This window comes from Lissotriton helveticus, chromosome 1_1 (assembly GCF_964261635.1).
Source record: "Lissotriton helveticus chromosome 1_1, aLisHel1.1, whole genome shotgun sequence".
Taxonomy (NCBI): Eukaryota; Metazoa; Chordata; class Amphibia; order Caudata; family Salamandridae; genus Lissotriton; species Lissotriton helveticus.
This window is the reverse complement of record NC_136057.1, coordinates 577,499,940-577,526,429: the sequence shown is the minus strand read 5'-3', so window position 1 is coordinate 577,526,429 and position 26,490 is coordinate 577,499,940.

Below are 26,490 nucleotides of genomic sequence, written 5' to 3'. Positions count from 1 at the left end.
TCATCAAAGCCATCCACTCTTGAGCAAGGGACTGATCCAAAGTCCACTTTAAATATGTGTTACGTTTTGGAACGATAGGTACGTTTTGGAACAATAGGTCTGCCTGCAGACAGTTAAGAATGCCTGGAACCAAGACTTACTCTGACTAGCCATTCAATTTAGAGTGGCTCATTCATTGCCATTTTGCTGGTGTCCCTTCTGATTAGACTGCTATGAAAACCATGTCAGCCTTGCAAAGAAGCATATGAGAAAATGCCTGTTATTCTGGTTCAGTCACAACATTTTAAACAAACATTAGTTGGCAGTAGAAGGTAGCTGGTCAAGTGGGGGGGGGGTTGGGGGTAGTAGGTCTAGGTTCAAGGAGAGCTGCATGCAAGAGTGTGGTCTGGGGTCAGAGTAGCAGGAACACGCATTAGTAAATGCAGGGGGGTGGGGGGTAGTAGGTCTAGGTTCAGGGAGAGCTGCATGCAAGAGTGTGGTCTGGGGTTAGAGTAACAGGAACAATCATTCGGAAATGCATTAGGCTTCACCTATGTGATTAGTAGGAAGCTCATTTGTTATAAGTTGTAGCTTGCCGAGTCGTTGTTCAATATAAGACACAGAAAGTATGTTAAAGTGTTATGACTTGTTTATTTACAAAAGGAAAACTATTGTGCATTTACTAGTGGCATTATAAAGTGGGAAGATTAGGTAAATGGTGGAGGACAAAGATTAACAAACATGTACCTGATAGGCTTGAAAGTGGTGCAAGAATGAGTAGAATAGGTAAAGGGTAGATGAAAAACCATACACTTACAGCGTAAGAGCTGTTTTTGCAAATCCCACAAACAAGATTACCAAAACTAGATGAAAAGGTACAGCACCTTTTCATCTAGTGCTGTTTGGCTACTGGCGATTATTAGGATAAAAAATGAAAAATAACTTAAAGGTTTTCAAATCAGCATTTGTGCAATATAATTGAAAGTGATATTATTGGTTTATTGAGATGGGTAAGTTTTTTTTTGCACTGCACATTTTTTTTATTTTTGTCAAAAAGGTTAAACATTAACAAAAACTCAGAAACAATAATGAGCACATACTAAATATTTGCACTTGCATTGTCATTGGCATTGTGTTAATTATGGTTTACAATTTTTCTTTATTTAAACAGTACATTTTAAATTATTGTGCTATATGAAGTTTGTATGATTTAACACACACTGTTTTTTTTTCAAGGCATTTGTTATATTACGTTCCGGTGCCACTGCACCTCCTACAGCATTGAAATCATGGCTCTAGTGCCTGCTAGATAACTGCACTTTGACTGTTTTAAGAATGTGCAGTTTGTGCAGTTGATGGTCTTCATATTATATTACAACGAAAATACAAGAGGCCTTTTTCAATTCCTTTAGAGAACTCAAACCCTTTTTTTTTAGCAAACTATTAAGCTAAAATTACTTTGGAGAACGCAAGCCCTTTTTAGCAAATTATTAAGCTAAAATACCACGTGTTAAAAGTATGCAAATAAATATGAAAGCTTTTTACATCCCTTGAAAGATGAACAGCAAAATCCTTACTATTAGGAAATAACTCCTCCTTTAGAGTACAGAGTTTTGCTCAATTATCACGTTGCTTATTCATATGGGAAACGGAAAATACAGCAAACGTTGTAAAATGTTTTTGGTGCAAGAACAATACAATCTGCACAGTAAAGGCCAGTCCGAAAAAAAGACAGGCTTACCCATCTACCTGCTTACTAGGCTGAACTCTCTGTGTTAAAAAAGTGGAGAACTCATACCAAAGAAGAAAAAAACTGTTTTTTATCTAAAGGTATTCGAAAATAACGGATACCTTCTGAAAAAGGAACAGCATCACAAACTCCATACAGTCACCAAACACGCTTGCTCACAAATACAAGTTTTGACGCGATGCAACAAAATGCCCAGCAGTTAGAATTTTGAAATGCATTGCACCTGAAACTATACAGCATCCCATCCCGGCTAGTAGACGGAACAGGCCGCAACTACTGACTCGAGGAATACTTTTAGAACAGGCACATGACCATGGTATACAACCCAAGACTCTGCAGCAAGAGTCTGACGCTGTAATGTTATACTGAAACTGCCCAAATGGATAATGGTGGTTAAAGCATCCGTTCAGCGCACAACGGAGCATGCTTATGTAAAGCACTGCCATCACTTTGTTCGGGTTTAGGCTACACAATGCGTCAACAAAAAACAAACAACACAGAAAAAAGTCAATTTTATTAGCAACAACCACACGACACAGAACAAACAATGCAATTTATTGGTGGAACAATATCTTAAATAATGTGAAGATCAGATAAAATTTCCACCCATGAAAGCAGAGTTAAACAAGCATGTTTTAAATGCTTTCAGCCAGGGGAAGATGAGTATTGGTAAACAGCATACGCCTTGTTGCCTTAATGTACAAAAAACAGTTCCACAACTTTTGGGGCCAGTGCCACTGCACCTGTTGTATCATTCAAATCATGACCCCAGTGCCTGTTAGATAACTGCACTTTTGACTGCCTGCTTAGTAGTAAAACATGCAAAATATTTGGGGCCAGATGTAGGTCACCAAATACCAGTCGGTAAAGGCCGATTTCAGCCGTTACCGACCGGTATTTGGTTTGTGACATATAGGGGGCCTAAAATGTACAGATTCGGTAAATTTACCTAATTGGTAAATCTAGATGTAGGTGGCACTGAAAACAGGGCCACAGGCCCTTAAGAATTCGTTATTTACCATCAAATACTATTTGATGGTAAATAACGAATTCCTGTGTACATGCACATCTGTGCATGTACGCCTGTGCCATGTGGCTCACATCCAAGCCCTAAGGGCATGTATGTGTGTCACATGGCACACAAGCCTGAATCAGGGGTGCAACAGGGTGTCAAAGTGACACCCTGTACCCCTTGTCAATTCGGTAATTTTACCGAATCGGTATTTACCGATACGGTAATTGCCATTGGTTCCTATGGGCCTCAAGGCCCATAGTAATCAATGGCAATTACCGAATCGGTAAATACCGATTCAGTAATTACCGACTATTACCGATACGTTAATTTATTCGGTAAAAATACCTACATAGCATTTACCGATTTATAAATACCGAATCGGTAAAATTCGGTATTTACGAATCGGTAAATACTAATTACCTACATCGGGCCCTTGGTCTTTAAAGGAGTTATAATAACTTTTGGCTCCGGTGGCACTGCACCTGCTGCACCATTCAAATCATGACCCTATTACCTGCAAGGTAACTGCACTTGTGATTGCCTGTTTAGTAGAAAAATGCATCAATATTATGTGTTAAGTGGTGTGCCTAGTGCTTTTTGTCCCAGTGTCACTGCATCTGCTGCACCATTGTAATCATGACCCTAGTGCCTGCTAGATAACTGCATGTGTGGCTGTCTGTTTAGTGGTAACATTTAGCAATAATCTGTATTTAGTGGGGTCCCTAAAGCATTTCGACCCAGTGCCACTGCTCCTCCTGCACCATTTAAATCAAGCCCTTTTAACTACATGATAACTGCAACTGTGATTGCCTGTTTAGTAGTAACATATAGCAAAATGAGGTGTTTAGAGGGAAAGATAACAAAATATAAATAGTAAAGGGTATTCACTATTAACCACAAAAAAAGTTAGGTCACACGAAACTGATGTGAGAAACGCTGAAGGCAGAAACAGGCTACAACCAATAGAAACGGAGTAAAGTAAATTGGTAAGCATACAGACCAATAAACACTGTAAGTCCCTTTTAAGATATATTAAAAACAATAGATTTCACCTCTCTGCAGGCGAAACCTAAAAATGGAGACATGAGAGTAGGACATGATGGGGACATTAAAACAAGGGTGCAAGACATGGGGCAAGTCACGTCAGGTGCCACAGTTAATTTGTCTCATGTCAACTCATGTTGAACCAAGTAAAAAAAAAAAAACAGCTTGATTGTAGGTGACAAAGGCCAAATTTGACAGGTGTGTGGGAGGTGTAAACACTGCCACACCACAGTGACATTTGTAGCATGAAAACCAAAATCAGGCCATCAAAGTCCTATGTTTTTGCTAGCGCGAGAAAAAATCACACATAGTCACTATTGTAAACATAGCAGATTAACATATTAGCTGCTTTTGAATGGCAACACAGAAAGTATTTTTTTCATATTGTATTGTGATTTTAACTGCCGCGTTTCGTGATGGAAATCACATACTAATAAACATCAACAGTTTATCGAATGAACAACAGTGACCGATACCGCAATTGAATTCAAATAATTTGTTATACAAATTAGAGCATTCTCAAACTGCGAGATACTGAAAGTGAAATTTCCCAAACCAAGCTGTGCTTCAGCTTCTGTAAAAGTTGTCTCTCTGTAACATTGTAAAACAACCTGAGAAACATATTTGACTTCTTGCAGCACTAAAACATAATTGTACACATTCTTGGCACGCGCTGATCTTGTATTCGGAGGAACAAAACCCAGCTGAGTTTAGAATGTATTTCAAGAGCAGAAGTAAGTAAGGGCTGACAGTTGCCTGAACACACTTATAAAAGGCAAATTCCAGCTGTTTTTTCCCTTTCACAGATGACCAAAAGACACCACTACAGAGATCATGCTGCTTCCTGTTTCTGAGGTACAGAAACTGTTGATGTGATGTAATCACCAAGTGTTCTGCGTGTCACTCCTTACAATGGCGTGCGCTTGGTTCTTTAATTCTCTCTTGTTTATGCCTTTGTGATGAAAATGCTTTGATAGCTATTTCTTTTTAAATTAAAGATTCATTCGATTTTCATACAAGTAGTAGAAAGTGCAGCAAAATTCTATGCAAAAAGAGTAAAACCTCTATAGCAAGATAATGTATTGCTAAAATCAATCAATCAATCAAGGTGTTTGTTAAGCACAACTACTCACCCGTAAGGGTCTCATGGTGCTGGGGAAGAGGGGTGGGGGTACGCAGGTTCCAGTCCATCAAGGAGGAGGGTCTGTCGAAGAGCCAGGTTTTGAGGTTTCTTGTGAAGATGTGGAGCGATGTCTGTCTGAGGTGGAGGGGAAGGTCGTTCCAGGCTCTGGCCGCGAGAAAGGAGAGGGAGCGGCTTCCCGGTCTGGTCTTTCTGGTGCGGGGGACTGCAGCGTAGGAGAGTTGGGCTGATCGTACGGACCTGAAGAGTGCAAGGAATTTAAATTGGCTGTTCAGGTATGCTTGTCCTGTGTTGTGGAGGGCCTTGTGAGCGTGGGTGAACATCTTGAAGGTGACTCTAGCTTTGATGGGGAGCCACTGGATTGCGCACAGGTGCTGGGAGATGTGGCAGTAACTTGGCAGGTTGATGACCAGTCTTGCTGCGGCATTTTGTATGTTCTCTAGCTTGCAGGTGAGGTTTTTGTTTATTCCGGCATAGAGTGCGTTGCCGTAGATGAGTCTGCTGGTGACCAGGGCATGAGTGATGGTCTTTCTGTGTTTGAGGGTGATCCATTTGAATGTCTTACGTAGGAGGCAGAGAGTGTGGAAGAAGGAGGACGAGACGGAGTTGATCTGGCTGTCCATGATTCCCAGGTTGCGTGCGTGGTCCGTAGGGGGGGCGGGCTTTCAAGGGCGGGGGGCCACCAGGTGTCGTTCCAAGCATCTGGGTTTGGGCCCATGATGAGTACTTAGGCTTTGTTGGTGTTTAGTTGTAGGCAGCTGTTTTTTATCCATTAGGCGATGGCTTCCATGCCTTCTCGAAAGTTGTGTCTGACTGTGTTGGGTTCATTGGATAGGGATGGGGTGAGTTGGGTGTTGTCTCCGTATGACACAATGTTGAGTCCATAGGTTCTCACGATGGGGGCGAGCAGAGCCATGCAGACGTTGAAGAGCGTAGGGTTGAGGGAGTATCCCTGGGGGACTCCGCAGGTGGTTGGTGTGGGGTTCGCTGCGTTCTGCCGGAGAGAAAGGAGCGGAGCCACTCGAGGGCCTTGTCTTGGATCCCTGCTTCATGGAGTCTGCGTATTAGGGTGCGGTGAGAGACTGTCAAACGCCACTGACATGTCGAGGAGGATGAGGGCTGCTGTTTCTCCTTTGTCCAGTAGGGTGCAGATGTTGTCTGTTGCGGCAAGGAGGGCAGATTCCGTACTGTGGTTTTTTCTGAAGCCGGATTGGGAGGAGTTGAGGATGTTGTATTATGGATGTGGTGAGCTGGCTGCTGATGGCTTTCTCAATGACTTTCGCTGGGAACAGGAGCAGGGAGATGGGTCTGTAGATTTTGAGGTTGGTGGGGTCCGCGTTGCATTTCTTCAGCAGGGGGTTGATCTCGGCGTGTTTCCAGTCGTCGGGGAATGAGGCTGTTGCCAAGGAGTGGTTGATGGGTGCGATGGTGTTGGCGGCTCTGTTGAATATGTGGTGGGGGCAGGGGTCCGTGGGGGGCCTGGATTGGATTGATTTCATTGTCTTCAGGGCGACATCAGTGGTGAGGGCTGCCCAGTTGTAGATCACTGGCTTCGAGGTGTCGGGGTGGTTGGTGAGGGTTAGGTGTGTTGGTTGTCTTAGTCAAAGTTGTTGTAGATGCTCTTGATTTTGTGGTGGAAAAAGGTGCTGAGTTTGTCGCAGGGGTCTTGTGAGGGCATGATGTCGGTGGACACGCTGGTGGGATGTTGAAGAGTTCTTTGGAGATTCTGTCTTCAATCGCTTTTTTCTCTTGTTTTTCTGATGTGTTGGTGGTGAGCGTTGGTGGTGGCTCTGAAGTTGTTGTGGGCTTCTGTGGATTTGATGTTCCTCCAGGCCTTTTCAAAGTGGCGGCAAGTGCATCTGGACTCTCGAAGTTTGGTAGTAAACCATCTAGCTTTTTTGGCGTGGGTGTTGTTTTTCTTGAGGGGGGCTATGGTGTTGGCGCTGTCGGAGATTCATCTGTGCAGGGTTCGTGCTGCGGTTTTGGGGTCATCGTTTTCCGCGATGATTGGGGTGGAGTTGCTGAGTGATGAGGTTAGCTGGTCATCTGTGATTCTGGTCCAGTTTCTTCGTGGGAGCAGATGCTGGTTACTGTGGATGGTGGGGGTTCTGAAGGTGAAGTGGACGCATCGATTGGAGTTCGTGGTGTGACTGAAGGTGATGGAGTTTCCTGTTGTGAAGAGGGGATCCAGGGTGTGTCCTGGTGAGTGCATGGGTTCATTCAAGATTTGGCGGAGTTCAATTTGATGGAGGTTGTCCAGGAGGGATTTGCTGCTGGGCTCCAGTTGGTTGTCGAGGTGGAAATTGAGGTCTCCCAGTAGGGTGTAGTTGGTGGACGCAATGGCATGCGAGGAGATGATGTCCGTGATGGAGTTGGCGTAAAGTCTGCCGGATCCAGGGGGTCGGTAGATGAGGGATCATCAGAGGGTGGAGGTGAGGCTGGCCAGTATCTTGAAGTGAAGGTGTTTCATCGGGTCTGTGGGCTCGTCGGGGAGTGTGCTCAGGCGGAGGGTGGATTTGTGGACGATGACGATTCCTCCTCCTACGCTGGTGGGGCTATCCTTCTTGGAGCTCTTGTATCCTTGGGGAATGGCAATGGCGATGTCCAGTCCCAAGGTGGTGTTGGTCCAGGTTTCGGTGAAGAATGCTATGTCCGGGTTGGTACTATCGAGGAGGTCCCAGAATTCAGTGGCATGTTTGTGGAGCGATCGGACGTTGAGGAGGATGCATTTGAGGGTCTTCGGTTCGATTGTGTTCCTGCGGGCGGGTTGCGCTGGGTACGCGATCTTGGCGGTGCTGCAGGTGTGCTGGCAGCAGTGACAGCTGAAGGGTCCGTGGGTGTCATCCGGTGATCCTAGCTTGCAGTTGCGGCCTGGGTTGAGTATGTGGAGTGTCGTTGGGCCGTAACATTGGCAGTCGTGGTCGGGTCACGGCCGGGCACAGACAGGCTTTCCTTTGGCTTGCCAGCATCTGCTGCGCAGCTGCCATTAAGTAGGGGGCGGGGAGGGCTGGACAGCTGGGAGGCGAGATCAGGGAGGGGAGCTGGATTGGGCCGGTCGTGCTGTTCGTGCTGGGGGGAGGGGCCGCGGGGCAGCAGCAGTGGGAAAAAAACAGGCAGAAAAAAGCAAAGGAGAAAGTCAAAAAGAGAGGGGAAAGGGCAAATAAGGCAGCAAAAGTGTACACAGAGGGGAGGAAAGACACAGAGGAGAGGGAAAGGGGGAGATTGAGATGAGGGTGAAAAACAAGTGAAAAACGGAGGAAAGACACAGAAGGATAGTGAAGGGGGAACTTGAAATGAGGGTAAAAACAAGTGAAATAGGAGGAGAGACACAGAAGGAGAGTGAAAGGGGAATATAGAAACGAGGGGAAAAACGAGTGAAAAAGGAGAGAAAAAGCAGAGCGATAGAAAGGAGACAGAGGTCCACTGGACCACTAGGGATGAGGTACAGGTAAAACCTGCAGATGGAGGAGGGCCTCAAACAACAACAATGAAGAGTGCAGGGCTCAAGTGAAGGCCTCACTTAATGGTGGAGCAATTTCACTGAAGATGGGTCAGTGGTCTTGTTATAACTAAAAATAAAATAAAATACGAATATGATTGGGCAGAGATCAGGAATGGACTATTGATTCACGTTCTGAAATGGTTTTCTCCATCCTTTCTGGGCCACCTAAGTTTGTCAATATTGGCCATCCAGATCTCAAACACTAACCTTATTTGTGATGTTTGTTTGTGATGTGACCCAGGCCTCTATTGTTTCAGTCATGGAACATTATGCTTGATAAAACATTAAAACGTCTGAAACATAATCGTGAGAGCCTTGAAAATAGGGTGTCCTCCGTGGAAGCCAGTTGAGAAAAACCTTTATCCAAGGTAAAGTAGATGTCAATCTGCTCCTTAAGGCTAAACCAGCCACAGCCTGGACTCTCCTTACTCTTCATCTCTGTTGAATGTCCTCTTACTTTACAATTATAGCTCTTGGAAAACTCATCCATATTTGTACCCGAGGCTATGTAATTGGGTTTCATAGTACTCACTCGTCTGAAATTAGAAACACTCTTGTTATGGGTATTTAAATCGACCCATGTTGTTGAGGTACCCACTGCTGTTTTCAGAACTGTTGTACAGCCAAGACTTCAAGAGGTCCTGTCCTGGTCTAAGAACTGCAGTAGAGGAGCTACCTGAGCAAATCTGCTAATTACCGACGCACTCCTGTTGGAATATTCCAGGGAGGAGTCTGACATTTCCCCACATTGATGATTGTAAAAACACTTATTACAGGTTTCTGCAAAATCTCACTTGCCCTTTAAGCTTGACCACATTCCATTACACACCTTATCCTTGGATTAAAGAAATCAACATTGGCACCTGCTCACATCACCTCTATTCACTGGCCCTCGCTGAAGGACTAACATGCTATGAAGGCTACATGTGTCGCCCTGAACTCCAACCTTTGCTATCGGCTGATCTTACTGAGTGATAAACTGTCTTTCTTTGGGGACACTTACAAATACGGAAGTTAGTTTATTTTCTTCGGTTTCTCAATATTTTCATGACAAATTAGCTCAGCCATACCTCATGTTTCACTCCAAGAGTATGCAAAACACTACCAGGGCAATTTATTTAGCTTTTTGTGTCCTAACATCCACAAGGTAGTGACAATGAACTTTTGTAATTTCCCCAATTTGCTATCAGTACTCACCTATTGAGCCTCACTCTTGCTGTTCGCTGCCTTTCTCCACATCATGGGCCTCTAACCTTTTCTCTAATAAGAGTTGCGTATGCTAAATTAAAATTATTCCAAACTAATAATGTTACTGCTGTAATAGTGACCACATCAGACAAAATTACAGCCAGAGCATCAGGCAAGGTTGCTATCAATGTTGTAAATAAGGCTTTTTCAATTTCGAATGCTTCTACACAGGTAATAAGTAAAAGTCATAGCTGCAATGCCCCAGGCACTTAGATAATACTTTTAGTAAAACGTCTCCATTAACAACACATGATAAATTACTCAGATGTTAGCTTTAAATATGTTTTGGAAGTTCAACCATTTTTTAAAGATCAGCTGACATGTTCTTAAAATACGCACATTTTGTTTTGGAATACACACTCTCAAAGTTGGTATCCACATATTGATTATTCAAGCAAAGCTTCTAATTTAGTAGCTGGGATGCACATTGGAAAGATACTTAAATGTGGCTGGGAAGCTACAAGTAGCTGACAAACTACTCTGTAAGAAACTTTATTGTTCGATTAATTACAATCTTTACAATAAAAAACTCTAAAAATCCTATCAAAAGAGAATCGGTGATACAAAAGTTAAAATATTTGACGGTGCAAATTTATGAAAAAGGCAGAGGTTTGAGTTTTCATGATTTTCCTAACAGCATGCCTTTTCTGTAAAAAAGTGTGTGCCAAGAGGTGCAGAATAACTTTGTTACTAAAAAGGAGCTATTCCATTAAAATACAGTACATGAAACAGACAAGGCACAAGTCCAGGGAAGTCCAGCTGTCCAATTCACTCAATTTGTGGGTCTATCTAAAGGGATGGTGGTCTCTGCATAGAAAAGGATGGGGACTCTCGTATCTTGGTGAAACTCAGAGCCGTGAAGTGAAGTAGGCAGCCAGTAAACCACACAGGGCAGCTGACATGTTGGGCCAGAGAGGAGGTGGCCACTGACTGCATTTATGAGTGGGAAATGACCCAGCTATAGATTATTGGCTCACCCATCTCGGTAAACTTTTTTGGTGCTTTGTGAAGAACTTGGGAAACCGGATATTGTGCATCGGGTTCTCTGGATTCATGACTGCTAAGATGGCTCGGAGACAGGAGCGAACACCAAGGGGCTTATTTACAAGCCACTTGCGCCGTCGGTACGTCACTTTTCCCATATTAAAAGTGATGCACCGGCGGCGCAAGGGGCTTGTAAATACGCCCCCAAGTTCGTTCCATTCGTCCCATAGCAGCATCCTTGGATCGTTGAGTAAGGCAGGACAAACACACGCCACCTGCTCAATCGAATCCGAGGTATACCCACACCCCCTACACACTGTATTCTCATTTGAGTGGCACCAATCTGGTAGATGGTACAAGAAAGGCCATTCACCAATCCTGAGTGCCAAAAATCTTTTTTTCCATGCTCCTGCTTTGGTACATGATAGATATGGCACCGCTCAACCTGACTTAAACCCCGAAAAAAGACGTCCAAGCATGTTTGCGTTTTGCAAGTTTTGCCCTATCAGAGTGAAAAGACCAGGACCAAACTCTTTTTTTGATTTACGTTTTAATTAGCCTGCTGGGATGGGTTGATTCCCCAGACTTAAGATGCGTACAGCATTTGCAAAGAGTACTCTAGATAGCACCGGTGTTTTTGTACCACTTTGCTAGTTAATATTTCTGGCTACAGCACAGCCTCTAGTCTTTCTTCACTTGAAGTGCGCAGGTTGAACTCAAGTCTTATCTGTGCTGGGGATGAGAATTTCGGAAGACTCCATACTCGCTTGAAGATTCTTGTTGTTAACCTGTTCGCCATGCAGGAGTATTTCCCCAGCATAATCTTCTGGCGGTATGAAAAATAATTGGAGGTCTTTGCTTTCATGACGATTAGAGGAGGGGTCAGACTTGGGACGGATAACTGCCTTGCAAGCTTTGTTAATGCTACCGCTATTGAGAAAGCCTTTGCCCCTCCTACTTTCTTCTGTTTGGAGAAGGTGCCCCTTGAGTCCATATAACCCCCCCAGATATTTATAAAAGGCAGCACTTTCAATGCTTTTCCCGTTGAATTGCCACCCTCCACTTAGCTGCTTCCTTTTCTCATAAATATTGTCTTTGTCTTTGATATGTTTAATTCCAGTTCATTGTCAATTGTGTAAGTGATCGAGAAGCCTCTGCAAGCCAACCCTTGTGTGGCTAAGCAAGACGAGATCGTCTGCATACCTCAAATTGCTTACGCGGGTACCGCCTAGTTTTGGAGGGTGGAAATTAACATAATCAAGTAGCTGTTGTATATCTGAGATAAAAAGGTTAAAAAGAAAGGGTGCCAGCATCACCCCTGTTTTACAACACAGGATGTTTATATTTTCCAGGTAATGTGGGATCCATCTCCCAATTTTCTACGGATCCAGGTGTTAGAGTGAAGCTGGATTATGGCCTTTTGAAGGGCAAAAGAGATTCCCCATTTCTGCAGTTTAAGCCATAGAAGACCCCTAGGCGGTAGGCACATGGTTGAAGGGCGCCTTGAAGTCAACAAAACAGCAATGGAGTGGCATTCTTAAGGCCGATGCTTTCTCCGTTCAGATAGTGCAAGCAGATTTGTTGTTGTTCCAGAGTTTGCCACAAAGCCGGTCTAATTGAAGGGTAAGAGGTGATTGTTGCACGCCAAGGATGGCAACTTTTTGAGCAACAGACTAGCATAATTTTGGAATCAACATCCGAGAGTTCTATCATCCTGTAGTTTTTTGGGTCTGCTCTCCTAGCCACTTTAAAAATTGGATGGATGATGGCTCCATGACAGGACCAACAATAGGAGAATATGGGTGCCAGATGTTTAGCCCGCAACTTGATGTCCAAGTTATACCGGGCCTGAGGGAGGCAATTTGGCCGAGGAGCCCCATCCGACCGGCTGTTGCTTATAATTCGTGCTATTCTAGTTGGATCTATGACATAATATCGACAGACAGAATATCTACATACAAAAATATCGACACAAAAATATCGACATCAAAAATATCGGAGTTATATCTTCATAAAGGTAAGTACAAAAATATCGAAAAAATAATATCGTAGTACAAAAATATTGAAATTAAAAAATATCGTTTTTTTAAATGTATTAATAATAATGTAAAACTAATTTAAAAATACATATAATTTTACAAATATTAAAAAAAACATTAAAACATTAAAAAAATTATAACTAATACATATACATTTAAAATAAATTAAAAACTCTACATATAAATTAATATATATACTTACTCCACATATTGCAACAGTAGGAAAAGCGTTGGATAGCGTAGGGGTAAAAATTACTATTTCCACTCCAGAGGGTGCAACAGTAGGGAAAGCGTTGGATAGCGTAGGGGTTTAAATTACTATTCCCACTCCAGAGGGTGCAACAGTAGGGAAAGCGTTGGATAGCGTAGGGATAAAATTTACTATTCCCACTCCAGAGGGTGCAACAGTAGGGAAAGCGTTGGATAGCGTAGTAGTAACAATTACTATTCGCACTCCAGTGGGTGCAACAGTAGGGAAAGGGTTGGATAGCGTAGGGGTTTACATTACTATTCCCACTCCAGAGGGTGCAACAGTAGGGAAAGCGTCGGATAGCGTAGGGGTAAAAATGACTATTCCCACACCAAAGGGTGCAACAGTAGGGAAAGCGTTGGATAGCGTAGGGGTAAAAATTACTATTCCCACTCCAGAGAGTGCAACAGTAGGGAAAGCGATGGATAGCGTAGGGGTAAAAATTACCATTCCCACTCCAGAGGGTGCAACAGTAGGGAAAGCGTTGGATAGCGTAGGGGTAAAAATTACTAATCCCACTCCAGAGGGTGCAACAGTAGGGAAAGCGTTGGATAGCGTAGGGGTAACAATTACTATTCCCACTCCAGAGGGTGCAACAGTGAGGAAAGCGTTGGATAGCGTAGGGGTAAAAATTACTATTCCCACTCCAAAGGGTGCAACAGTAGGGAAAGCGTTTGATAGCGTAGGGGTAAAAATTACTATTCCCACTCCAGAGAGTGCAACAGTAGGGAAAGCGTTGGATAGCGTAGGGGTTTAAATTACTATTCCCACTCCAGAGGGTGCAATAGTAGGGAAAGCGTTGGATAGCGTAGAGGTTTAAATTACTATTCCCACTCCAGAGGGTGCAACAGTAGGGAAAGTATTGGATAGCATGGGGGTAAAAATTACCTCCCACACTACTCCCCCTTTAACACACAACACACTACACATACAACAAAACACAATAATTATAAATTTCAATTAATCAATTAATAACAATTAATATTATTAAATTGATGTAATTAGAAATGAACTAATTAACACATATATATTAATTACCAATTAATTAACAATAAATACCAATAAATATATACCATCTCTTTAATTAATTACATTTAATTATATCACACCCTATTCCCCTATAAACACACAACCCACTACACATAAATAAATCACATCATTTAATCACTTAATATTTATTAATTACCAATTAATTATTAATTAACAATAACAAAAAATTAAATCTATTAGCACTTTAACTCTAATTAATTTAAATAAATAATTAATATTATTTATTTACCAAATAATTATTAATTAACAATAACAAAAAATTAAATATATTAGCACATTAACTCTAATTAATTTAATTAACTAATTAATATTATTTAATTACCAAGTAATTATTAATTAACAATAACACAAAATTAAATATAGTAGCACATTAACTCTAATTAATGTAAATAACGAATTAATATTAATTAATTACCAATTAATTATTAATTAAAAATATTTACAAACATATATTAATTAATTATTATTAAATTACTTCCCACCCTATTCCCCTATAAACCCACAACCTGCTCTGATACTAAAACGCAAAATGTAAACAAAATTACTAATTTTCAAACATACATTACAAAACATATTTAAAAAACACTAAACAAAATTTTGATATTAGTAAATTTCGATATTAGTAACATACATACCTTAAAAAACGATATTCTGTCTGTCGATATTTTGCACATCGATATTCTATACCATCGAAATTAAAACATCGATATTATTGTATATCGATATTTTAATTTCGATATTTTGTCTCACTACCATTCTAGTTATCAGTACTTCAGGTGCCTTTGATGCCTGGAACAAAAGCTCATTTTGCTGGTGTGGAGTTTTGGTAGTGTTTGTGACTTGAATCTAGGCAGCCGTATCTGTTAGTTGCTCTGGCATTCCAGGGCGTATCATGCCCAAGAGGAACTGCAAATTGTTGCAGATGGGTGAGAGGGCAGGTGGTATGGGGTAAGCAGATCATCCCTCTTCATTTTTTGACACTTTGAAATGGTCTGTTAAGAATGATACCCATTCATTTTTACATATATTAGCACTACTTTCCCTCTAGGGTCTTGTTCACAAGAGACCAGAATACCTTTGGATTAGGTTTTTTACTTGCCTGTCATTTGGGGAGATGTATACATTGATCAGGAGCATTTTTTGATGGAATTAAAGCTCCTGATCCTGATGCGGGTGATCTAGTCTTCTTCAAATTCAAGCTGGTTGATGTATATATTTACCTTGCTGGCTACAGATAACGAAAGCCCACCCTTGGGTCTACCATGCTTGTGCAGTCTTAAGGCAGGGGACTGAAATTCCAGATACACTTTTAATGGGATACATGCCTCCAACTATGTTTCCTGGAGGAATGTGATCTCATAGTTTTTTTAAATTGTTATTGTACCAGGAGATTGGGATTTCACAATAAAACCATTACTGTTCCGGGAACATACTGGTAGGCCAAGATGGGTGCTATTTCATTCATGAGAGCCCCCAGACAATACGGCTGGCAGCCAGGTCCACCTCACCCTCATCATGACTGAATTCTCTGGTTCTAATTGAACATTTCCATTGAGAACTCGACTTTGGGACGATTTTAGTATTGAAAAAGGTGGACTGCCAGAGTTGAAGATGTGAGCCAGTGGTTTTGCAAGTACTGACGGGTACTTTGGTTCAAATGGGAGGGATATTTTAATGCTCCAGCTATTAAATTGATCAGCCATTGATAGAACTAGTTACTTTGTTGCCTCTGACACTAATGTAATTTGTCTTGTTTCAATTATTTGATTGCCTTCACTGCGTATGAATTCAATAGATGTTATATCATTAGATTCCAGGTTCCACAATTCCGGAATAAATATAAACAGTTTGAGGATACTTCCTCTGCTTAGAATGTTGTGCGGTCCTTGAGAGGCATACTCTGGAGTATATAACAGAATAGGGGGAGGCTTATTGCGGCGGGACACCTCCTGGAGTGATGAGAGAGGTCTCTGCCTTTTTCTGGGTTTGATCAAATCTCTTTTGGACGGTGAGTGGTTGTAGTTGGGATCCTTCAGGTTCACAATGCAGATGGGGAACCACCTTGTTAAAAATAGTTGTATGCAAGTTTACTGGATTCGGTTTCTTTACTAATGTTATCTGTATTCTTTCCTTGGCTACTGAATTTGATTTGTCATTGGGTTGCTCTGCAACAACCATTCTCTGTTTTAACTTAGTCTCACTTACTGAAGTGAGGGAAGAGCTGGAACTTCAAATCCTATTGCTAGGGGATTCGAAGCAAAAACTGGCTTGTGGGCTATGTCATGCTCCGCTGGGCACTGAAGTTGTGGATTCTTTAATACTGCTTCCCAACCACACCCGGGTGATTGCCTGGCTCATTATGGGAGCGTATTGCAGGTGGCATGTTGCTTATCGGCACAACTGCTTGTTTTGGAGATAATTGTTGTAGCAGAGACAGACTGCTTTTGGTACTAGCTGCACACATTGAGCCCAATTGTCAGTTGCTTTTGTGTCTTGAAAAATAATTGGGAATTGTATTTTGAGTCTCGGCGCTGCGCTTATTATGCTTTTTTTGTAATCTTTTTTTCTCCCTTATGCTCAACTGTTGTATTTGTGGTGCGTTATTCATTGTACCATTGTCCATTCTAGTGCACGCTGGAGCCCCACTGCCCAATGAGAGTGCTGTGTGCTGATCTAACCTTAGTACCATTTGGTGCCCATTATCTGATTTTTCTTGACGGTTAGATCTACTCTTCAATATGGCAGATTGATTATCGGGCAACGGATTGGCTGCTGGGGCGACTGTTTGTGGAGCAGATCTAATCACATCACATTAGAGTTTGTATTGCATGTGTTGCATCCTTGTTTCACATTATGCTCTTTTGTGACTGTCGGCACATCTGAAGCTAATGAATAGGAATACTGTTGCTGAGGTTGGTCCGGTCTGGATGCTGATGAATTCATACTTTCTGTTAAAACTGTAGTGAGAAACTGAGGAAGAGAGAACAGACTGTCTATTATTAGGATGCAGGAATATACTGCTTGTACTAGTTTGGCATTAGATTGTGCTTTTGTAATCAGTTTGTTGAGAGCTTCGAGTTTGTGGTCAGTCCCTGCAGTGTTTACAGCAAGTGTGTTTAAAAGGGCGACTTAGAGGTCTAGTTTATTCGAATGTTGATTTAGCACAGTTACAGTGGATTGAAGAGTTTACGAAAGTTGAGGCCAGAGTGCATTATGTTTGGTCACAGCCAAGTCAGAGCCTCCATGTGGATCCAAATTCCTATTTGGATCATCCTGAAAGAAGGATAGATCCAGTGGGGAGTGGCCATTATGCTCACCATGTGTTGTTTCGGAATGATCATGACTAAAAAGGGTCTAAAGGAGTTATTGTGATCAATAATTTAATGTTACCTGGCAAAGACCTGGACCATTGTGCTGCTTGTGGGCTGGGGATTTCTTTGCTCCCTACTGATTCAGTATAGTTAGTTTGTATGGTGAATGAAGAGCACCGGGATGACTGTGTTGGACTGAGAGTTCTCACTTGATATGGTGAATGGAGAGAAACCATGTACATTATGGATTTGTACGATTAGTGACTGTGTAGAGATTCATCCCTTGTCTGCAGGGGTAGACTTAACTTGAGGGTTTTTGTTGTGGAATATTCTTTTGTTTCTGGAAAAACGTCTGAGAGTGGGTGGGGTCCCTGCCCGTTAGATCCATGGTGGATCATGGCCTGTATTTTATTTGCACAAGTTCTACTTTCGGGATGGTTGAATGGGATGGGTGGAAAATACAAGCATTTCACTATGGTCGTTTGATGCCCATGGGTTTGTGACGGTTTTCCTAACGTCTCTCAGGGTCCTCTTTTTGTACAGCGACTACTGTTGTGCCATGACTCTTGTCATGGGTATTTAGATTGTCCCGTGATGTTGATGTACCCACTGCTGTTTCCATAACTATTGTACAGCCAAGACTACAAGTGGCCCTGTCCTGTCTAAGAACTGGAGAAGGGGAGCTACCTGCCCAGAAGGCGAGGTGTTGCACTGAGGTAGAGGGCTTTAAAACCACCCTTGTGTCCGTGGGGATTGTGATTAATTCTGTCCTGGCTTTCTTGCAGTGTTTTACTGATTCTTTTCTTACTCTCCTTGACCATATCATGCAGCAGTTGTAACTGGAGCTGGCTACTTACACCTGCTTCTCCCACTTGTTTTTGCTTGAAGCACTCTGATGCTGATAACCAGCAGGGGGCACTAGTAGTGGGCAGTGCACAAACCTGGGCACCTGATTGGGGCAGAGTGTGTCCTAAATGATTAACAATCTTCTTTGGTTGAGATCGGGTAAGTAGACCCCGGTGCAAAGCAATGGTGTAGATTGTGACCTGGGGGCCTATCACTCTCTTAACTGTAGAGGACTCACCTAAGAATGGAGCCTGCCTGCATCCACTGTCCACTGGCCACCTGGAGCCCCTCCGATAGTCCTAAATGATTCCTGGGGAATTTAGTTGGGCCAATACTGATTGTTGGGGAATAGTCACCCCCTTTAACTCATTGGCTCCTTAACTCTTAACTCTTTAGCCCCTCTTTAACCCCTTGCTGCTATTCTAGACTCTCTGTGCTGCAAGGAGGAAGGTTGGCTGGGCTGACATCAAGGACTGGTGCAGGTGCAATAATAAGGTCCCTCCAACTGCCAACTGTTACGCGGAGCAGGGTTGGGGTAAAACCAGCAAGCTAGAGACTGGAACGAGTTTGCTCCTTAGAAGTCTTGGTTGTTAGTACATTTTGGTCTACCACAGGGTGCCATGGGGTGGGGCTGCAATTGGTGTGAAGGGTAATTGACTAGCTGGAAAAGAAAGAAAGAAAGTGGGGTGGCGCTGCTTGAGGAGTTAACTTGACCTGACTTATGGAGGTTTGGTGATATAGCTCTCGGGGGGGGCAACAACTACCCCAACCCTAGCCATCAATAACTAATTGCTCTTCACCTAAGCTGCGCCCCTGCCCCCGCCCTCAAGCTCACCGCAAAAGTACCTCGGTACTCAATGCACTTCTTATGCTCCTTTGTTTCCCTCTGTTTTAAAGGCTCCTGTTCCTGATGATACTGGGCGTGAAGGGGTTTGTTTGTTCAGCTAATGAGCTAATAAGCTGCCTGCTGGTGCCTGCCTCCTGATGATAGCTGGTGAGGGGCTGGTTGGACAGCTGATGCTATGTTGCCTGCTAATGCCTGCTGCTGAAAGTATGTCTGAGATTCCTAAGATGCCATGAGGTTCTCAGCCCTTTTGATGGGGGGCGCTCCGGGGAACCGCAGGCTGCACTCGGTCTAAACAAGCCGCCTCCATGGACTATAGCTGCTGCACTCGCACACGCTTGCTCGCTCACTATCAGCGGCCAAATAACAGGACCGAAGCCAGGGAGCACCGACTGTGCTAGAGACTGACGGCAGTCTTCACATTACTAGCCCCGGGGTTCTGGGCCAGGGGTCGCCTTACTTTTGCCCAACTCGACTATGGTTGCGCTGGCGTTGTAGAAAATAGAAACCTTCTCAGGGGTCCCACTGATACTTGGTACTTTTAAATCATCAAAGAAGAAATTGGCACAGAAGCTGAAATATAAAAGTAACATCTTTATTAACCTCAAATGAGGGAGACTACGTCACACAGAAGCCTTAGCAAATGAATGAGGCAGTCTGAGGAGTACAGAAAACTGGGGCCTTATATATGCTTAGGGTTACATAGTCAGCATAAGACCAAGGGGCAGTCCTGGCTCATGTAAGCATGCAAAATGACTAATATGGGCATGCAAGATCTGCTTGCTCAACAAAGTGGGAGGAGAGTTACTTCTACATACAGCCGCAAAAATAACCTGACAGTTCTACAAGAAGAGCAGGTGCATTCTACTAGCTAGGCCCTTCTGAGCATGTGCTAAGGTGGAAGATGCTAAATATAGTTAGTTTCTAGGCAGATTACAAGAGCAGTCAAGACTGAGGGAGGACAGAGCACATGGCGAGCACCTGGCAGCACATAGCAAACAAGATGGCTGCCAGAAATACAAAATGGCTTTCAGCTCATACTAACAAATCCCTGCAATATTTAACAGCGTCAGTGCTGGCATCAGACGAGACCAGTCCATCTCCACACTCTCATTGCTGACAAACTACTCTTTGGAGAACCCTGCTGCAGATAATTTACTGATGTTAGTTATTTGTAATTAATTTCTAACTGTATGTAGAGAGATTGATTGGCCATGTAGCCTGATCCATAGTACAGAAATATCTATATAAATAAAGGGTGAGGATACTAAAATGTGAATACATTTATCAACGACTCTACGTACAACAAGACATCAGTTACCATAACATGCATATATTTTTGTCAGCTAAGTATTTAACTTTGTCATGGCATATATCACAATTTGAAAGAGTAAATTATGCTTTCAAATTGATAAAGACAGATTTGTTTCCCAGTCTTTATGACCCATAGTCTACTTGTCTGACAATAGGAAACTCTCTTAGAAAGAACTTTCATATTGATGAATACTTAAGAATTTTTAAATGTAGGCTATGTGAACATGCGGGTCATGTCCCCTCTGAATTCACACAGCAACTGGAAGAGGCTCAAAAGGAAAATCTCTTATCAATTAATATATTTAGAACATAGAGTGTGCCATATTTTGTTGCCCGGCTTTATACAATATATATCAACAAAGAGAGAGGAAGGGAAGGTCAGAGACACTCTCTTACACCCCAGTTAAGTATCAGACAACAAAAGAAGAGAGGTCCGGTCATATACAAAGCTACCAAATATATGAGCAAGGAGATAAGTGGTCAATATTAATCACAGGTACTCCATTTGAGTAGGAAAGCCCTCACACACCGACCTAGTCAGTGTCATGCTTCATCATCGGGCCCCACCGAAGAGACCGAGTGTCTCTTCGGTGTGCTGCGACGCCAGAAATACTGCGGAGCTGGTCGTGTGGGGAGGACGTGTTGTGGAGATTGCTAAATTAAAAGTGACTGAGGGTATCGAAAAACTTTTAATGAATGATCCCTAAGACACGAGTAAGTGGTATATGTGTCTGAATTTAAAGGCCAAGGTTTTTAGGATATTGAATAAATTCAGCTAAATACCACAAGTTTATTAAAATCAGTCAACATGTTTCTGCCTTATCTGTGGTATATATTCACCATGGCATTCTTCAGGACTATACCCCGGCGGTATGGACACTCTAATAGTCCACCCTGACCTGGGGACGTGTAAGTGAAAAAAGGAAAAGTGAAAAAAGTGCTTAAAAATTAGAAGAGCAATTGCTCATTCCAAAAAACCCAAAAATTCAAGGGTGTATCAGCACTTTAAAACAGGGCGCTACTAGCACCATGGGTCTCGGGAGGAGGATTGGAGCGCGCTTGGCACATCGCCCTCTGCGCTCACAACCCGCTTCTCAACCTGCAAGAATCCTCTGAACCGGACCCCGACGATCGTCAGAAACACACAAATTAAGAACAGTAAATGAGTAATTTAAACTTGTGCAATCATTGTTAAATTAGAGCAAGTAGTATTGCACCCATTTTTGCAGGAGATTTGATTCAGTGATTTGAGTGTACATTATGCTTTCTCACAGTTTGCTCTTGTACTTACCATCAGCTACAAGCAGGAACTATTGCACATTTAGGTTAAATGACCGTACTAGAGTAACACCTATAATTTAGTTTGTTATTTTGTTATCTTCTTAGTTTCAAGGTGTCCAGTTTACAAAGCACATAACTCAGTGGAGCCTAAAAGTGGCAATTCACATAAGTGGAAATGCTTATTTTACACATTGGGCAATATTTTCTATGAGATTGTAACTTTTATGCAAAGTTTGTCTAAGTTACATATGTTTTTCTAGATGTCAAGGTGAGCATTCTGAGAGGACTGTAAGAATACTGGTAAGAGATATATATTACAATTCATCTGAGCTATAGTAACGTTGGAACCTATTTGCAAACTGCACAGTATAGTACATTTAGTAGTACTACAATAGTGCTACTCCCTACAAAATGTTATTTACTAAGCTACATGTGGAGGTCTATGCATCTGCCGCTCTTATCTTTCCAATGTGGAGGCCTCCAAACCAATTGCAGATATACCAATATATGTATACCTATGTGTAGGGAACGAAAATCTTTTATGTGATGTAGCCTCAGATTTTTTCCCTAACTGTTTACCCTGGTAATAGAAGTATGGGCCCTTTACCCTTGCTTGCCAGTAGTAAAATCCTTACCCTCCTCCTTTCAACATAATAAAACTAATTGGCATATTTAACTTATCCATAAGTCCCTGATCTATTGTACGAAACGTATCCTGGGCCTTTCAGTTAAATATGATTAGCAGCTACAAAAGGCATTTCCTATAACTGCCCAGCTGACCGGTTCCAACTGAGCCTGACCTCCACCCTGCTGTTGACATCTGCTGGAGTGAGTATTGACTCCCAAGCAAGGCCGGAATGGCCATACCAGGCATCATGCATTTTTCTGGGAGGCTGGAAGAGTGGGGGCTGGTTTTGTTATTGGAAGGCGCTTTTGTAGCAGTTGAGCAATTTCGAAAGCATCCGCTGAAGAGTTCCTTGTATATCCAGTAGTTTTCAGGCAACATTAAAAGTCTCAAGATAATCCTGGTGACTAATGTACCTGCTGGCGAGAGATCTGAGTTTTGTCTAGTGGCAGTTTTGAGTCATCCAATCTAGCTCCTACGGTTATTATGCCAGTTGTAAACCATGTGTGCAATGCAGACCACAGTATTTTATGTGCTTAGCTTAGTGGGTTACTGCTTTTGTCACCGAGACCCTTTTGTTACTGTGCAGTTCATAAGCTACAATCATAATCTAGCACAGAGAGCTAAGAAGTGTCATCAATGAGCTGCATGGAAACTACATGGTACAGTTTAGAACGCTATGTATTTTCTGAGTGTTTCATTATTCTAATGTTGCTAAAAGGGCTTATTTGTGTAGAAATAAATTCTTATTAGCAAAGCCAACCCTAACCACTGTGTTACGTTCTGAAACCTGGGTTTCCGCTTCTCCAGAACAAGCCCTTTTAAAAAATGCCTAACAGTATAGATGACATGTGAATCTTACACATTGTAGTCCCCTCTGTCTTATTTAAGATTTTCTATACACTGATTTACACACTAAGATTCACTGTCTCTGTGTTTGTGTGTGATGTAAAGTGCTCTGACACCATACACTGGTATAAGAGTTGCTATAAAACAAATTAAATGCATGTTAGCGAGGGACTTTGGAGAGGTGAAGGGGATGGTGAATGTGATAGTGAGGGAATCATTGAAGAGCCCCAACAAAGACTGTTGAATCCAGGTGCAATGTAAGGTCATCATTTACTATGCTTTGAAAGCTAATACAATAGAATATTTGATAAAAATGAGTTGCAAAAGCACAATTTTTACTCAAATGTTCTTGCTAGTAGGAGCCCCCTAAACCATCATTGTAGTGGTCAGTCTAGCCCTGCCCCCAAGTGCTAATCCTGAGGTCCTGGAATCCTGGGTTGTGTCAAAGCATACTCCTCTGAAAACCCTGAGAAATCTTGGATGTAGAACCTTCTTGGCTGCAAATACCTATGGAGGAGAGGACAAAATCTGCCAAGCAAATTCAATGATGGCCTGTTGGTGTTGGGATGAAGATTAAGAGTTTCTCTACAACAGCAAATCCAGTTCAGTGGGCCCTTGTGGCCGCGGTATCCAGCCTCACATAGCCTCTTTGGCTGCAGCCTGCAATCTTACCCCGCTGGAGGAATTTAAGCTCCAACCTAGTGCGTGAGTGTCACTATGGAAACATTTACTGGGCGAGGAGGGACATTCTATGGGTATGAAAATTTAATTTCTCGCACTCAGTACTTTCACACCAGAAGTCAGTGACTTCACCATGACCATTTCCGATGGCTATTAGATCTCATAGAGCCCTTCTGGCTTTAGCTTGCTGCCTTGCTCTGTGAAGATTTTGGATTTCCATTTCAGGGATTAAGAGCCTGATTTAGATTTCGGCTGAGGGGTTCCCCTTATTGGATTTCTGTTGTTTTGATGTAATCTTATTAATTAAAATTGACTCTATGGTTCTAAATTGGTTTGGAATGTGTTGTGTTTTGACTTTATTACTGTTTTGGTACTGTATAAATGCTTTACATAGTGCATCTAAGCTAAACCCATCTGTTCTATGCTATAGTTACCAGGAGGTTAAGATCAGGTCAATTTAGTGGCTGTAGGGATTTGTCCTAACAAGTATGTAACTATTATGTGAGGTGTGTAGGTAACTCCCTTAATTAATACTATCAATTTTTTACAACATGCTTTAGTGGTATATGTTTCTGGGACAGGGGTGGAGGTTTGAAAATATACGGTACTTACTACAAAATGGACAGGAGTTAGTTATGATGTAAGGAGGGGGGTTTAAGGAATGTTTAATGAAGAGCTTAGGGAGTGACAAATACACACCGACTAATGAGTAAGGCCATTGCTTATCATGCAAACTGCAACACACTACTATAGAAAATAAGGGTCATATGAACATAAAATAAAGCACCATAAGAAATAATTGTAAAATGAATGTACTTATTTCAACTTTTGAAAAAATATGAAAGGAGATAAGTAAGGAGCAGAGTATAGTAAGGAGATAATTGAGATCAAATTAGGACCAAAACGGTGCCATTGCAAATAGGCAAATAGAAAGGACCAATCTACTCTATCACAAGCTTTGTCTGAATTGACAGAGATCGCTGCCAGGGAAGTGGAAAGGGAGGGAACTTTACTTAAGACATTGAGGAAAAGACAGGAATTGTCAGAGGTAAGTCTCCCCTTGACAAAACAGTATTGGTCCTTACCTATAAGATGAGGCATGAGGAGATCTAAATGTAAAACAAGCAATTTAGCAAATAATTTATAATCAACATTAACCAAGGAGACCGGGCGATAATTCTTACAAAATTAAGGGTCTCGAACTTCTTTAGGAATGAGGCAGATTGTAGCCTCCAGAAAGGTGCCTTCTGTCTTACCAGTTAAGTAAAATGAATGGAAAAGTGTTAAGAGTTTCGAGAGGAATAACTCAGAAAAATGTAAATAAAATTCAACAGAAAATCCATCTGGGCCAGTAGTTTTCCCTTTAGTGAGAGTATTTAAAGCAGTAGAAAGCTCATTAAGGGATAGACCAGTTTCAAGATCAAAAAGATTAAGATAGGGGTTAGAAGGATCAGGGATTTTATCAAGGTAGACCTTAATGAGAGAAAAGGAGGAAGGGGACTCTGGAGTATAAAGATTTTGATAAAAAAGTTCAAATTCATTGAGTATTTCTTGATCTTTATGCAAAAGGGAATTATTAGAGGAGTAAATAGAGTCTATGAGGGTGCGATCTTTGCGTGTTTTGAGTGAATTTGATAAAAGCTTTCCTGTTTTATTACGGCCACCATAGTAACGGGCACTACTACGAAGGAGTACAGAGGACGCATTGTCAGTGGGGGTCTTGTTGGTGGTCTTGTTAAAAGCAAGTTTAGCTTGTATCAACTCTGGTGAGATGGAGTCTTTTGAAGAAGTATAAAATTAATGTTCTAGGTGGGTAATATGCGCTAAAGTAGCGTTTCGTTGTTGAAGAAAATGTTTCTTTTTTTTAGAGGAAGTCTATGATAAAACCTCTTGCAGTAGCCGTAAAAAAGTCCAAAATGATATGGGGGGAGGGATTGGTGTCACAGTTAAGTTCAACGAATTTAGTAGCAAAGGAATGAAAGGAGGAAGAGAAAAGAGGGTCTGAGAGAAGAGAGTTATTAAAACGCCATCAAGAGGATTTGAGATGCGGAGGGGGTAAATCAAGATCTATTATAATTGGGGCATGATCCGAATTAACTATAGGATCAATAGAGGAAGATAGTACATTTTGAGACAAGGATTGAGAAAGAAAGCTATAGTCTAGGCAAGAAAGAGAAGCATGAGGAGGAGAGAAAAAGGAGAAAGCCAGAGTGTCAGGGTGAGAAAGTCTCCAAGAGTCAATGAGATTTGTCTGAGAGATAGTATCAAGAAAGTGTTTGTGGGTCTTATGTGGAACAAAGGGGACCTTAGATTGACGTACAAGAAATGGATCTACAACTTGATTGCAGTCACCTCCTAGTATGTAGAGATCATCTTGAAATTGGATCCATTTTTGCGTAATCAGAGGTCAAAAAGAACAGTCAGGATGTGTAGGACCATAAACATTAAAAACAGTTGAAGGAACAGTATTAATTAACAATTTAACTAGTATCCATCTACCTTCTGTGTCAATTTCTTGTGATAATACTTTACAATTCAATTTCTTATCACATACAATTATAACACCGTTTTTTTTATTAGCAGATGGAGAGAATGAAACCATAACCTCCCAGCTTCTTTTTAATTGTAGTGCCTCCATTTCTGTAAGATGGGTCTCTTGTAAAAGAACCAGATCAGGGTTATAAGAGGCAAGGTGGGAAAAAATGTTCTGTCTTTTAATAGGATTATTAAAGCCTTT